The sequence below is a fragment of the Sminthopsis crassicaudata genome, chromosome 2 (genome assembly GCF_048593235.1).
Source record: "Sminthopsis crassicaudata isolate SCR6 chromosome 2, ASM4859323v1, whole genome shotgun sequence".
Classification (NCBI taxonomy): domain Eukaryota; kingdom Metazoa; phylum Chordata; class Mammalia; order Dasyuromorphia; family Dasyuridae; genus Sminthopsis; species Sminthopsis crassicaudata.
Window position 1 is genome coordinate 194,869,566 of NC_133618.1, and position 15,943 is coordinate 194,885,508.

The 15,943-nt window shown below is 35.9% G+C and overlaps 1 long non-coding RNA gene across 1 annotated transcript in view; it reads right to left on the minus strand.

Annotated features, from left to right (window-relative positions):
• Positions 1 to 6,837: 6,837 nt before the first annotated feature.
• LOC141553345 (uncharacterized) overlaps positions 6,838 to 15,943 on the minus strand; it is a 48,681-nt gene continuing 39,575 nt past the window's right edge. The window contains exon 3 of the long non-coding RNA XR_012485413.1: positions 6,838 to 7,083. This is a non-coding gene — a long non-coding RNA (uncharacterized LOC141553345). The remainder of the gene's footprint in view (positions 7,084 to 15,943) is intronic.

The following is a 15,943-nucleotide window of genomic DNA, read 5'->3' on the forward strand; positions in this document are numbered from 1 at the left end:
AGTGTTTCTGACAAATGTCTCATTTCTAAAACTATATAAAGAACCTTGTCAAATTTATAAGAATACAAGTCATTCCCCGATTGATAAATTGTTAAAGGATATGGAAAGACAATTTTCAGATGATGAAATTAATGCCATCTATAGTGATATGAAAAAAAAATGCTTTACTTCATTATTGATTAGATAAATGCAAATTTAAAAAATTCTGAAGTACCACTTCACATCTATCAGGCTAAGATGACAGGAAAAGATAAAAACAAATGTTGGAAGAGATGTAGGAAAACTGAGACCCTAATATATTATTGATAGAGTTGTGAAATGATCCAATCATTCTGGAAAGCAATTTGGAACTATGCCCAAAGGGCTTAGACACTGTGCATACTCTTTGGTCCAGTAGTGCTACTATAGGGTCTGTATCCCAAGGAAATCAAAAAGAAGTGAAAAGGATTCACATGTGTATATTTGTAGCAGCTCTTTTTGTGGTAGCAAAGAATTAGAAAATGAGTAGATGCTCATCAATTGGGGAATAAATGAATAAGTTGTCGTATATGTAGGTAATAGAATACTGTTGTCATATAAAAATGATGAACAAGGTGATTTTAGAAAGCTCTGGAAAGATTTATATGAACTAATGCTGAATGAAACAATCAGAACCAGGAATACAATGTACACAGTTATAGCAAGATTGTGCAGAGATCAACTATGAAAGACTCTGTTTACAGTGATCCAAGGCCATCCCAATAAACTTGGGATAGAAAGCTCCATCTGCTTTCTATGGAAATTATATGCAAATCAATATATGCTATGTTCCCTTCTTTTTTCTGTTTTTTTTTCTCTCTCGTGATTTTCCCCCTTTCATTCTAATTTTTTCTCCCAACATGATTCATCAAGAAATATATATTTTTAAAAGTTAATATGAATGTATAATGATAAAAAAATAAAAACAATTTTAAAAAGAGATAAATATTAAAAGTGCAGTGAGAAACCAAAGGAAATCAATCATACTTTGTTTATTGTTGTGTCTAGGCTTTGTCTTAGCAGAGAGAATTACCAAAAGTAAAGTATTATGTGATCTATCTAGGTAGTTGAATAAGAAATTAAGATTTCATATTAGAATTATCAGCTCACTCAAATCTAACAGGCCTGAGCTTCTAAATTATAGAAACTTGACTATTCCATAAACTCTGTATGTCCTTGACAATAGATACCAGGAACTAGCCATTCTTGGAAATGCTTATGCTTAGGGATGGGTGGCTTCCTCCCTGTGCATATGTAATTGATAAGGAAACATGTCAAGCTTCAAGGGTTTGGAATGAGTCAACATGAATATATAAGATAAGTTTTGGCCAGAAGCCTTCTTTGTCTGAAAAGATATAAAAAGCTCGTGTTCTAAACCATAGTTGAGCTTCACCTGCGGGAAGGATGTTTCGCCTGGGAAAATCTTTACACAATTCAAGTTGATTGAGGCTGAAACGGGGCTCCCAGCCATTTGAGTTTTTGAGGTTCCCTTGAATTGGTGATGTATGCTCTTTCTCTATCTGCTATAATTGTCATATTGTTAATGGTTCTTATTTCTATTTGTTTTTTTATGCAAATCTACCTTGTCCTATTTGATTAAAACCTTACTTTTGTTTTCAATTAAGTCTGAGAGCATTATTTATAGGAGTGAATCCGAACATATAACTTTTCTTAATACAGTAGTACAGTAGATAAAATGTCAGTTCTGGAGTCCAGAAGACTTAAGTTCAAATCCAGCCTTACATACTTATTAGCTATGTGAATATGAGCAAGTCACTTAACCTTTCATGGGTCTTTTGACTTCTGCAGAGTGAGCTGGAAGGAAATGGCAAGCCATTCCTACATTTTTTCCAAGGAAACTTTAAATGGGATCAAAAAGAGTCTGACAAAACTGAAATAATTGAATAGTAATAAAAACCACAACAAAATAGTAAATAATTAGGGGACACTGTTTCTCATTAAAGTGACATTGTTTTATGTGAGTTCCTTTCGGTGCCCAAGCCATTTACTGTTTTATAGCACTCCTGTGGCCTCCACAGAAGTTGCTTTGACTAGATCTTCCTACCTCAATTAAACTTAAAATGTATTTTGTGTACCCAGTGCTCTAAGAAAATATTTTCTTCTGGATTCTGTTCTGTTATTCTTTTTTCTTTCAGTAATAGTCAGAAAACTATGAATTGTTTTCATAGAGCTTCCTTCTATAATGGAACAACTATATGTATATGTAGTTTCATTTATATATGAACATTTGCACATATATGCTCATATATGTGTGTAGACAGATGTCATATGTATGTATCTATACCACTTAGTTCCTGAAACATAATAACTTATAAATATTATCTATTATAATTATTATTATTATTATACAATCCACCCTCCTATTTATTCTCATTGAAGATGTACTCTGAGAGCCATAGTCAGATAGGATTGTTAATAATAATTACAGTGGCAGTGTAGAAGAATGAAAATAGTTCTTTATTTGGGGACAGGGTTCATCTGGGTTCAATTCATGGGTCTATTACTTATTAACTAATCCTGGACAAGAAACTTAATCTTTTTTAGCCTTAGTTCTCCATCTACAAGTGAAGGGGCTGAACCAGGGGGCTTCTGAGGTCCTTTTCATATTTGGGTTTATGATTCACTCAAGTACCCATGTAGATTGGCAATCTATCTATTTGTGATCAAACCATAAGCCAACCATTTCTATTCATCCTACTATAATTCTTATCTACTTGACCTATGTAAAGGAATAAGCATATAGAAATATCGAGGCTCCAATGGCATGTAGGTTGTGGATCAATTCCAAAAGATATGCCACAGGAAATTTACCCAATGTGCTAGAAGACTTAATCACTTCCTCTCTATATAATAAAGATATTAATAAAGTACTCTGACCATCCACCAACCATCTTTCTGTCACACAATTTTCTGTTGACATCCTTTACTGTTATTCTTTTGAGAAGTCTTCATTGGTTATATCTTTCAGCCTGCTGACAGTCATCATGAACCTTTCCATTGTCATTTGTTTGATGCTAATTATTAGTTCTCAATAGGCAGTAGTTTTTTGACATTTTGCCACAACAAAGTAATACCAGTGAAATATTTTGCATTGAGAAAACTGGCATTTACAATTATGGTCATTTTGGAGGTAATAAAAGCACTTTTGCAATTTTCTGAAAGGCATCCAATCTACTCTTTTTTTTTCTTCAAAGATGGATTGAATTAAGCTCTATCTTAAATATCTTTAGCTTTGGGAGATGTTCTAAGGGTAGTCCATTCAAATATATATTGAAACCGAGTAATACATTTTCATTTATTAGGTCTTCTGTGAATGGACAAAACAAGTTCCTTTGAGTCATTACTTTAAATATTTTGCAATGTCTTAAAACTTGATGCAATCAATATAACATTATTTAAAAACAATAAGAAACAAAGCAACTCATCTACCATATGAAATATCTCTTTGATCTGGATGCCATGTTTGATCTCTCTTATCACATTAATGGATATTTTTTGAAACAAGGATTCTTACAAGGTGCTAACTCAGAGGAATTGATAAAGACAATGGTTGTTTAGCATGGTGCTTAACAGTTCTCTAGTTCAGTACATGTACTTAGTACTTAATGTAGTTCCACCAATTCACACCTATGATAATGGAGTATATACCAGCCAGTAAAGACTGAGTTAGATTCATTCCATAGTCCACTTTTGTGGTGGCTGGAGGTTGAAGTACATAAATCTTTGGACTCAGAGAGATTCATTCACCTCATCTCATATCACCTTGGTGGCAGGCTGTCCTCCTTCACTTCTCCACTGAAACCAAGACTCTGGAAGGCCTCCAGAAAAACTAGCTGAGCCCCATGTGGAGGAGATTGTTCTTTGAAGGAGACAATAACACCTGGCTGGGGTGATTACTGAACTGAAATGAAGGCTGCTCCCAGAGACCCCAAGAAAATATTACATTTTGGCATCTGAACATGGGACCAAGAACCTTACCCAGAAATTAGGGTGAGTACAAGAAGGAAACTTTGTACTTTGTAAAGGGCTAAACTAGTGCTTCAGCTGAAATGGGTCAGATGTTTAGAAAAGTCTTTTCCAATTCAAGGAAAATGTGTAGAGAACATTGTTAAACTTATACAAAAAACCCCCCCAAGGTTTGATTGTAACTTGGGAACAGATCATTGAACTTTTAGAAACATTACAGTACACATCTCCTTGGTTCTCAAAGGAAAAAGAATTAGATCCAGATGAGTGGGAATTTTTGATCTGTAAAAAATTAAGGATTTGAAAAAGGGTTGCACTCTTTATGGGGATACATCATCTTATGTTAAGATGTTACTAGAGAGCTTGGCTTATGACATCTTAACCCCTAGTGATTGGAAATCCATAGAAAGGACATGTTTAGAACCTGGATAAAATTTGTGGCTTTTGGAGTATAGTGAACTATGCAGGGTACAAGCCCAATGAAATAGGCAAACTGAAGTTAATATACAAATCATTTTTGACCAGCTAGCAGGTGAAAGTCAGTATGCAGAGAATTCAGCACAGATTAATTACCCCAGAGCAGCATATGAGCAAATTGCTGCAAAGCAAGGGGCTCCCTCCCATGAAAAGATGGAGGGGAAGCCTTCACAAAATCAGAGCAAGGTCCCAATGTATTCTTTGCTGATTTTATGAGATGTCTGCAGACAGCTTTCACAAGAACCATTGGAGAAAATGCAGCTACAAGAATTATGATAAGACAACTGGCTAAGGAAAATGCTAATGAGGTTTGTACAAGAATTATTCTGGGACTACACAAGGATGCTCCTTTAGATGAGATCATAAGACACTGTGCCACAGTGGTGACAAATGCTTATTATAGCCAGACTATAATGAACACGGGAATAGGGTCCGGGCATCTGAAAACCAATGTAGGTATAGAGATAGAGTGAGAGGACAGAGTGAGAGAATAAGACCCAAAACTCTATATCCAAAATGCAAACAAGGTTTCCAGTGGGCCTCAGGATATAGATTGACCCAGGGAAATGAGGGGTGGGGCCCAGCTCCAAAACCTCAAACTAAAAACAGGTGGGGCATGATGGCAGCCAAGGTTACCCCCAGAGAGTCTTTAGAAGTTCAGGACTTTGGCGTGATTAGTCAGCAAAAAAAGCAATCAGAAAGAAGAAAGAGATTACAATTAGAGAGAATATATGCTTTTTAACCCTACAGAAGGGCACTGTCCAGTGTGAGCAGCTCCTATATAATTGCCAGGTGATGAGAAGAGATCTAGAAAATGGTAAATAGAAGGCACTGAAAAGGTTAACTGCTTGGGAGAAAGGGTTTGCTTGTATTTCTACAGATGAAGAAGGAATCAGGTGCCAATGAGCCATATTCACCTTGTCCATTGGAGAGAGACAGAAAACAGTGAAAAACCTCAAAACAAAGGAGAAGACTTAAGAAATATCTGACACTGAAAGAGCATGGCCAATAATGAGACTGTTAGAGAACTTTAAAACCAGAAGGAATAATTGGATTCCCTGAGATGAACAATTGTTGTTTGTAAGACTGTTGCAGAATTTCAAAACCAGCAGGAATCATTGGATTTTTTGAGATGAAAAAGTGTTTTTAAGACTGTTGTAGAACTTCAAAACCAGCAGGAATCATTAGATTCCCTGAGAAATGATAAGACTGATGCAGGACTTCAAAATCTGCAGGAATCATTGGATTTCTCTAACACAAAATGAGACTATTGTAGGACTTCAAAACTTGCAGGAACATTGGATTCCCTACACACATGAAGTAATGGGCAATATATTGGTTTTGGACTATTTCTAGGACTTATAGACATGTATAATTCCTTGTGTTGATTCATGTTATTTGCCAGTATTATATTGCTCTGTGCTTATGTAATTTATGTAATTATGTGTAATGACTCCCATGTGGATGGATTTGTGTATACCTGTTTCTTTCTTTCTTTTTTTTTTTCTTGAAGTGAAACCCTTCAGCCCACTAAATCTGATTTGATTTCCCATTTCCTTTGGTGTTTTCATCTCCTTTCCTAAGACATCAGGGAGGGCGTGATCACCTCCTTTTTGGGGTTTTCACTCCTTTTTTGAGGAGTCGGGGAAAATGTGATCATCTCCTTTTTTTGGATTCTCACCTCCTTGAGAAGAGATTTAGATCATGACCACCTATGTTCTAAAACAAAAGAAAGCAGGTGTTATGGGCCAGAACTCTGAACTTGAAACAAAGGATTGTTACAAGATGCTAAGTCAGTGGAATTCATAGAGACAATAATTATCTAGTTTAGCATGGTTCAGTCTGATTGATTTAATCCTACAACAAATAATGGTTTCCTAGTGATATAATAATTGGTTTATATTCAGTGTAGAGCATATAAGCTAGGAGCCTCAGCCAGGATTCATTAGGAGAGATTCAGAGTGCAGAGAAGACAGTAGAATCTTAAGCTCTCAAGGGGAGAAATTCAATTTGATCTTTGATCTTCCTGGTGGCTGGCCTGGCCTCCTGCACTTCCCCCACTAAGACCAAGGCCAGACTGAAAGCCTCTCCAGAAAGTTACCCAGCATTAGGCAAAGGATTTGGATTTTAAACCCTGGCTACTTTTGTGGTGGTTACTGAACTGAAAAGAAGGCTGCTCCCAGAGACCCCAAGAAAACTGAACCAAAGAACATTACATTTTTGGAGGGGGAATACATCTACATGCTTTATGACCTGGCTGATCCTTTTTATGCTGAAGAACACTGAACACAACTTTTTCTATTGCTATATATTCCAAGGAATCCTGAATGATATTGATATATAGATGGAAGATACTTTTTTGTAAAAGCACTTAAAGGTGGCATTTTATTTTACTGGATCAAATGCTTTCTCAAAGTCATCAAATAAGAAGCAAGATAGTATATTATCTTCTCTATACCTTGCTGTCAATTATGAAATGCTGCAGATGTATTTTGTTGAATGTCATTTTCATCATTTTCAAACTCCATCTTGTTGCTTATAATACTCTCATCAATGATATCATCATTTTGTGGATAGATGATCTTCATAAAGATTTTGTACCTATGGAAGAATAAATATTTTGTTTGGTATTTGGGATGATGTTCTCTTGGTCACTTTGATTTGGGCTGGGATATCAACAAACTCTAAGATCTTTTTTCCCCATAACTTTGGTATCTTCCTCTTTTTTGAATATTTGGAAAAATTATATTCAATTAAATGATTTGAATCTTGGAAAACACACTACATATGTTATATCATTTGAATCTCACAAAAACCCTGGGAGGTGGTTGGGTATTTTTCTCATTTAATAGGTGAGGAAACTGGGGCTAGAAAATTATAGGACTTATCTGTGGTAAACACAGCTAGTAACTATAAAAAATGGGATTTGAGCATGTGGTTCTCCACCTCCCTGTTCTGTACTCTAGCATTATTAGGCCTAATGCTAATCCATATCTAAAAGCCTACCCATCTTGTGTTTCACACCATGTGGAGGTATAAGTGCAATCCACTTTAATGAATGAACAATAGAGAGAATTAGGAGACCTTTGAGTTGTGGGACAGATGCATTGTTCATGGAGCTGAACAAGTAGAATGTTCTTGGGAAGTCTAGAAAATCAGGAATTCTGCTTATCATTCCTACCACAATGGCAAAAACAATGACAGAAACAACCAACTTATATTTACATAGTGTTTTACAGACACAAAGCACTTTTAAATATATCACCTCCTTAATTCTTGCTTGTAAAAGCATAGCTACCTGAGAGACAATGTTGGAGGAACTTTTTACAAATGGGAAGTTCAAAATGTCTCTTTATAGAGATATGCCCTTCAAGTCACATTTCCAGCAGGGCACATTTCATTTTTCCAGTGTGACCTTGGCTATAACGACCACAGAGGGCCACATGGAGGCCACAGCTGGTGAAGAAGGGAGCAGCCTGCTTGCTAGTGGGAGCTGGCTCCCTAGACTACATAGCTCCCTAAAGTTTGGCTCTCTCCATTCAGTGCTGATCCAGTTTGGGACAGAAGTTGAATGACTTAGGAATTGAGTCACTGCTGAATTCATTTTGCATATGCTCTTCTTGGCGGACACTGTGGCTGATGATTACCAGGTCTGGCCCAGTTAAAATTGGAGGAGAGGAGGAATCACCCAGGCTGTGTTTTTTTTTTTTTCCTCTTTCTTTCACAAACCAGTTTGAATGAATTTGTTGTTTGGATCATTTTAAAATATGCCAGTGGAAAAAAAATATCCAGCATCAACAACTGGTGACATCTGATTCTTTTTATTGGATTTGCTTATTTGGTGGCTCATAATGGTAGACAATTATATGAGGGTCAAAAGTCAAAGACTTGTTATGAGATTATGAAAAAATAATTTCAGCTCTCAGAGCTATATTTTTCACTTTAGTAGAATGAACAGGCTAGAGTAGAATCTTGAATGCATATTATGCCTTTAAAATTTGATGTCCTTGATATTCTGACTATGGAACTCTTTCCTCTTGGATCATGGCTGGGGTTTATTATAAAGGTATTCTGAGTCAGGGAATTGAAGAGAGACAAAGAAACCCAAAGATCATTTAGTCTAACTTCAACCCTAAACTTCAGTCCAAACTAGAACATCCCCCAAAAATAGCCATTCAACATCTGCTTGAAAATTTCTAGTAACCCAGAACTTTCCTATTTTCCTGGAGCAAGCCATTCCATATCTCCTTTTAGGTGTTAGTGCTCATTCACTCTCCAATCATTATGTATGTACTTATCTCATCCCATGTTGTATCTACCCAGTAAAATCTAAACTCCATCAGACTTTTGTTCTCCATTTATATTCCTAGAATCTAGAATATTGTGCTGTATAGAAGAAGCATTAATAAATGATTTTGGATTAGATTCAATTGGACAGTAGTAATTGTTAGAAATTAAATATATATATATATATGTATATATATATATATATATATATATTTTTTTTTTTTTTTCTGAGGCATTTGGGGTTAAGTAACTTGCCCAGGTTCACCCAGCTAGGAAGTATTAAGTTCTGAGGCTAGATTTAAACTCAGGTCTTCCTAACTTCAGGGCTGGGGCTCTAACCACTGCACCACCTAGATACCCCATTATACTTTTATATTGAGACAATTAGCTGCTGCCCTGAACCTCACAGGCATTTCTCCCAGTTCTCTCATGGAACCAATCATAAAAGTTGTAATTCTTTTAAAGGATCCTCTATGAAATATTTTAAGTCAGCTACAGTATCTAATCTGAAACTAAATATCCAGGTTATTTTTTTTTAAACTATTTCTAATAGAGAATGGTTTTAAGTCCATTTATCCTTCTGGCTGCATTCCTGTCATTTGATAATATATGGGTATGGTATATAGCATAGCTTCTTAACCCCATATCAGATTATGAATATGGGAGAAAATGAAATTATAATTTGTTATCAGTTAATGTTTGATTTGTATGCCTATTTTATGTATCTATATACCCAGAATCACATAAAAGAATCTTTTGGGCAAAAAGGGAGTGGAAAAAGTTAAAGAATCCCTGGTATATAAGATATGTTCCAGTTATGACCTGATCAAGTCCCTTATTCTGAAAACTTAGTTTCTATTGATGCAAAATAAGTTTGCTAATATTAGTTTTTTGATTGCCACTTTACAATATTCATTATGAGTATTAGGAAACATTTCATTAAGGCATGCACCCAGGTAATTTAAAATATTAATTATATTTACATTATTTTTACATTCATTAAATATACAAATATGAAAGAAATAATTTTGTTCATCATATTAAAGAAACTAAACCTAAACTATGTTTATGTTTAAAATTAATAGCCAAACCTTCCTTAAAAGTACAAACTAAACTGTTAGCATTTTTTGTTTTTCTCCCCAGGTTATTTTTACCTTCCGAATCCAATTCTTCCTTTGCAACAACAATGACAAAATTCAGTTCTGCACATATATATTGTATCTAGGATATACTATAACATATTTAATATGTATGGGAAAGCCTGCCATCTGGGGGAGGGAGTGGAGGGAAGGAGGGGAAAATTTGGAACAGAAAGGAGTACAAGGGATAATGTTGTAAAAAAAATTACCTATGCATATGTACTGTCAAAAAATGTTATAATTATAAAATTAATAAAAAAAAATAAAAAATACAAACTAAAACTTCATGTTTTAGCACATGTTTAGCACAAAATACCACATTTTGAGATATATTTATTTATTTATATATTTATTTTTGCTCTATATTCAAATTGATCTTGAAATTTACTATATTTTATCTTATCTTTTTGAACAAACTGCTTTCAAGTGAAATCTTTCATCTTTCTTTACTAGTAAAGCTGTTTTTTTGAAGCTAAGTTCAGGACTTTATGTTTATCTCTATTAAATTTTAGATTATAAAATTTCCTTCACTGTTCTTGACTATTGAGATATCTATTTGAATTGTGATGCTGTTGTCAGGGCTTTCTAGCCTTCTAAAACTGATAAAAAATGGTATCTATGATCTCACTGACATAACTTATAATAATTCTAAAACACCAAGTGCAAAGGAGTTGAGTCCTAAGGTCCTACATGGGAGACCTACCTTCAAATTGGCATCAATCATTTAATCCAGGGGTCCTCAACTATGGCCCGGAGGCCAGATGCTCCCGCTGAGGACGTTTATGCAACCTGCTGGGTTGTGGCAAAATCAGACCGGAAGTGATGTTCAACCTAAATTCACCTTAGCAAGGCACACTTCCGGCACTGGGCTGAGGTGGCAGAGACAGTGTGAGGCGATCCCGAGGTGATGTGAGTTCCCAGGCAGGGATGTATGGTGTGGGGAAGGGAGACAGATGCAGAAGAGAGAACTGACCACCTGTGGCTTTGTAAAGTAACAGAAGCCACCAAAACAGATAGGCGTGAGGGATGTAGTGCATGCTGTGCATGTCATGGCCACTGCCAGGAGAATATATGGGCTGTGTCTGGTGCCCGGGTATAGTAACAGTTAGTATTACAAGTACCAACTTGACTCTGTCATTGTCATTATGTTGTAATGACAATGTAACGGCTTCCTCTCTAGCGCATGTTGCGGTACTGACTGCTATTGTCGCCCAGAGTGAGGCTCCTGGTACCAGGCCAAGGCCCTATATCCATAGTGACCTCACATCTGGCTGTTGTGGTCATCAGTTTTATCACTGTGTGTATGTTCTGTAGTTTCATAAAGAGATGGAATATTGCTAACATGTCATCATCTTATAATCACTGGGGGTCTGACCTTAGTGCCCCCCCTTATTCTGAGGATGAGGGGGTGCAGAGCTGGTGTACTGGTTCATCCCCCTCCAGATTCTTAAGGTCCCCATACACTTGTGCAGCTTTAACTCACATAATGACCTGCCCCGGAAGCCCCAATGTACAGTTTGTCACTGAAGCTCATTCTGCACATACAATATATGGCGCAGTTATATACATATATGCACAGTCTTGCCTGCAATTATGATAAATTAAGAGTGCAGCATGTACGATCATGCAGTGCTGGATCATGAGAACTGATCCCAGGATTCAGAGGAAGCCAGGGCATTTGGGAGGGCCGCCTGAGCGGTGACTTGTGTGCAGTGAAGGTCTGAAGTAGGAAAGAAAGTGCAGAAAACTGAGGCATCACAGCGCTAAGGCAGCTTGGAGGAAGTTGGGCATTGCAGTCTGTATGTCTCCATGTGGGCAAAGTTATTGCTGGTATATTGTATTTGTAGCCCTGTATATATAGATATAGATATAGATATAGATATAGATATAGATATAGATATAGATATAGATATGGATATAGATATAGATATAGATATTAGATATTTTAGATATTTAACCTCACACTGTCTCTGCCACCTCAGCCCAGTGCCGGAAGTGTGCCTTGCTAAGGTGAGTTTAGGTGGAATATCACTTCCAGTCTGATTTTGCTATAACCCAACAATTTGGAATCCCTTAGAAATAATGATGTCAAGAAAAAGAAAAATTGACTTGGAGTGTAGGATATTCAAAGAACAGTGAATTTATGATTACTTTTTCATGCAGTACAAGGAAAGAAGATAAAATATTAAAACTGAAAAATACATTGACAACTCAGCAAAATATTTTTGTGAAGCAGAAGCAGCTAATATTTCATCAGCAAGTTTTCAAGTTCCCAAGCTAATAGCATGCACTGGCAGACCATTCGTGGAGGGAAAATTTGTTAAAGAATGCCTTCTTTCTGTTGCCAAAGAGATGTGTCCAGAGAAGGCCAATTTATTTAGTACAGTGAGTCTTTCAGGACCTCCAATTACACAGAGTATTGAAGAAATGGGAGACAATCTGCATCAGCATTTGAAAAACTAAACTCCACAAAAAACAATTTCATATTTTTCCTTGGCACTCGACGAAAGCAATGATGTTCGTTATTCTATACAAGTTCTAATTTTTATTCGTGGGATGAATGATTATTTTGAAGTCATAGAAGTGCTTGCTGCACTGCAAAGCATCAAAGGAACAGCTACAAGAGAGGATATCTATGAAAAGGTTTGCCAAACTATGAATGGTTTGGAGCTGGACTGGGCTAAACTAGCCAGCATGACAACTGATGGTGCCCCTAGCATGGTGGGTTCTAAGAAAGGAGTAATTGCTCGCATTAACCAAGAGATGGACAAACATAACTATTCTCATCCAATAGCCATACATTGCTTCATCTACCAGCAAGTGCTGTGTAGTAAATCACCAAAGTGGGACTCTTATTAAAATTGTGGTATCTTGTGTTAACTTCATTAGAGCTAATGCAAAAAATCACAGACAATTTTAGGAATTTCTGTCTGAGCTAAATGTTGAATATGAAGATATTCTATATCACACAGAAGTCCATTGGCTGAGTTGAGGGAAAGTTTTGAAACATTTCTATGACTTACTTCCACAGATTACAACTTTTTTGCTTTCAAAAAACAAAGAAGTACCAGAGCTCAATGATGCAGAATGGAAATGGCACCTTGCCTTTCTGACAGATGTAACAGAGTTACTCAACAATTTCAATATGCAACTTCAAGGAAAGGGGAAGCTCATCTGTGATATGCAATCACATGTCAAAGCATTTGAAGTAAAATTAGGCCTCCTCATCAAACAAGTGAAGGAGTAAAACTTCTGCCATCTCCCACAACTCAAAATCTGTTAGCATTCCCAAACAAAACATGTATGGATTCATTGGAAAAATTGCAAAAGGAGTTCCAATTTAGATTTAAAGAGCTTCATCTCCATGAACGAGACATACAGCTTTTTCATAACCCATTTTCTTTTGACATTGAAAATGTGGATACAATTTACCAAATGGAACTGGCTGAATTGCAGAATTGTGACTCTCTGAAAGACGTATTCAAGTCAAGCAGCCTTCATAATTTCTATGCATCTCTCCCCTCTGAGACATTTCCTCATCTCAGGAACCATGCACTCAAAATGGCAATCATCTTTGGCAGCACTTACATTTGTGAACAGACTTTTTGTAGAATGAAACATTTGAAATCTCCAACCAGATCAAGACTAACGGATGCATACTTGCATCACTTGTTATGACTAGCAGTGACAAATATGGAACCAGACACTGACCATCTCAGTAGCCAAAAGCAGATCCATAGTTACCATTGAAATACCGGTAAGTTTGTTGACTTAACTTTACTTCATTTTAAATATTGTACTTGTTCCCATTTTGTTTCTTTACTTCAAAATAAGATATATTCATTGTGCATAGGAATTTGTTCATAGTTTTTGTTTTTACTATAGGCCAACCCTCCAACAGTCTGAGGGACAGTGACTGGCCCCCTATTTAAAAAGTTTGAGGACCACTGATTTCATCATTTGGTCAGCCAACAAGTTCATTGTCCCATTAATTCCATTATCAATCATATATTTTTTGACGTTTTTCAAGAGGATACAGAAAATTTTGATAAATTACACTTGTTGAAATCTAAACATGCTACCTAGCTCAGGGTATCTCCCTAAGTTTACTAATTAAGTCCAAAAATAAAGAAAATAAAACATAAAATAGAGTCTGTTATGGTCCTTTCTTAATGCATTCATGTTCATTTTCATCACTGATTCTAAGTACTTATTTCTTTAGTCATAATCTAGAATTGTATTAAGATTCCATGTGTAGGGATAGCTAGATGGCCCAGTGGATAGAGCACTGAATAAGGTCAGAAGAACCTGAGTTCAAATCTGGCCTCAGATTCGTAATACTAACTAGCTGTATGATCCTGGGCAATTCACTCAATCCCAATTGTCTTGCCATGTCAAACTCATTGAATCATAATTGGAGACATTCGTTTTTTCCCTTCATATGAAAATCAGGAAATTTCACTATCTTCAGTTGGTCAATCAATAGATAAACATTTTTAATATACAGAGCAAGCTATATGCAAAATAAATTCACATTTTTTTCAGATTTCTTTTTTATAGTAAGTTTATTTATTTTTAATACATATTGCTTTATGAATCCTGTTGGGAAAGAAGAAAAAAAAAAAAAAAACAGAGGGGAAGGGAAAAACAAATAAGAAATGAACATAGCATGTATTGATTTATATTCAATCTCTTTAATTCTTTTTCTGGATTCAGGTGTTATTTTCTGTCCAAAGTCTATTGAGATTGTTTTGGTTCACTGAACTACTGAGAAGAATCAAGTCTTTTATAGCTGATCATTACACATTCTTGCTATCATTATGTACAATACATTGTTAGTTTTGCTTGTTTCACTCAGCATCAGTTCATGTAAATCTTTCCAGGCCTTTCTATAATTAGCTTGTTCATCATTTATTAAAGAATAATAATATTCCATTGTTTTTCATATGCCACAACTTGTTTTGTCATTCCCCAATTGATGGACATTTACTAATTTTCCAATTCTTTGCTACCACAAAAAGAGCTCTATAAACATTTTTGCACATATAGGTACATTTTCCTCCTTTATGATTTTCTTGGGACAGACCCAATAATGGTACTGCTGGGTCAAAAGGTATGAATAGTAATAATTACATAATTAACAGGCATCTAAGTAGTGCTATGGATAAAGCACTGGGCTTGGAATCTGGAGACTCATCTTCATGAGTCAAATCTGTACTAACATAGTTATTAGGTATGTGATCATTTTTGCCTCAGTTTTTTTTTTTTTAAATCTGTAAAGCTTGAGCTAGAGAAAGAAATGGTGAACCATTATAGTATCTTTTCCAAGAAAATCCCAAATAGGATTATGAAGTCTGAAATGACTGAACAAAAAAGATAATTAACAGAGAAAAGTCACTGAAAATACAAAGTATTGGGTATGGCTTGCTATAGAAAATGAAATTTTAGGAAAGAAGGGAGATCTATATTCAGAATGGAAGAGGGTACAGTCAGACCTGAGAGATATAGCATCTTGTTTGTGTGTCAGGAGGACACTGTAACTGGATATAGTGTCAGGGAGTGGAAATGTAGGAGGAGGTTAGGTTGTGAAGAACTTTGAATGTTAAAACAAATCATTTTCTACTTTATCCTTAAGGCAACTGGAAGTCACTGAAATTTATTGAGTATTATTGAGTCACATGATTGGATCTGTGCTTTAGGAAAATCTAAATAAGGGATGAGTCAAAATGGGGAGAAAGTTGAGGCAGATAGAATCACCAGCAAGTCATTACAATAATCCAATGAATGAGATGATGAGAGCTTGGAGTATTAGCAGTGTCACAGGAAAGAAGGTAGTATAAATAAGAAATGTTGCAAAGGCAAAATCAACAGCAGCTTGTATAAGAATGGGAAAGGGGAAAGATATTGAAGAATTCAGGAAGACTCTTAGGTTGCAACATGAGGGTCTGGGAAGATGGAAAGTAATAAAAAAGATAGTTGGGGAGGGAGTAGTGAGGGAGGGATTAGGAAAAAAAGATGAGTTCTGTTTTGGGATA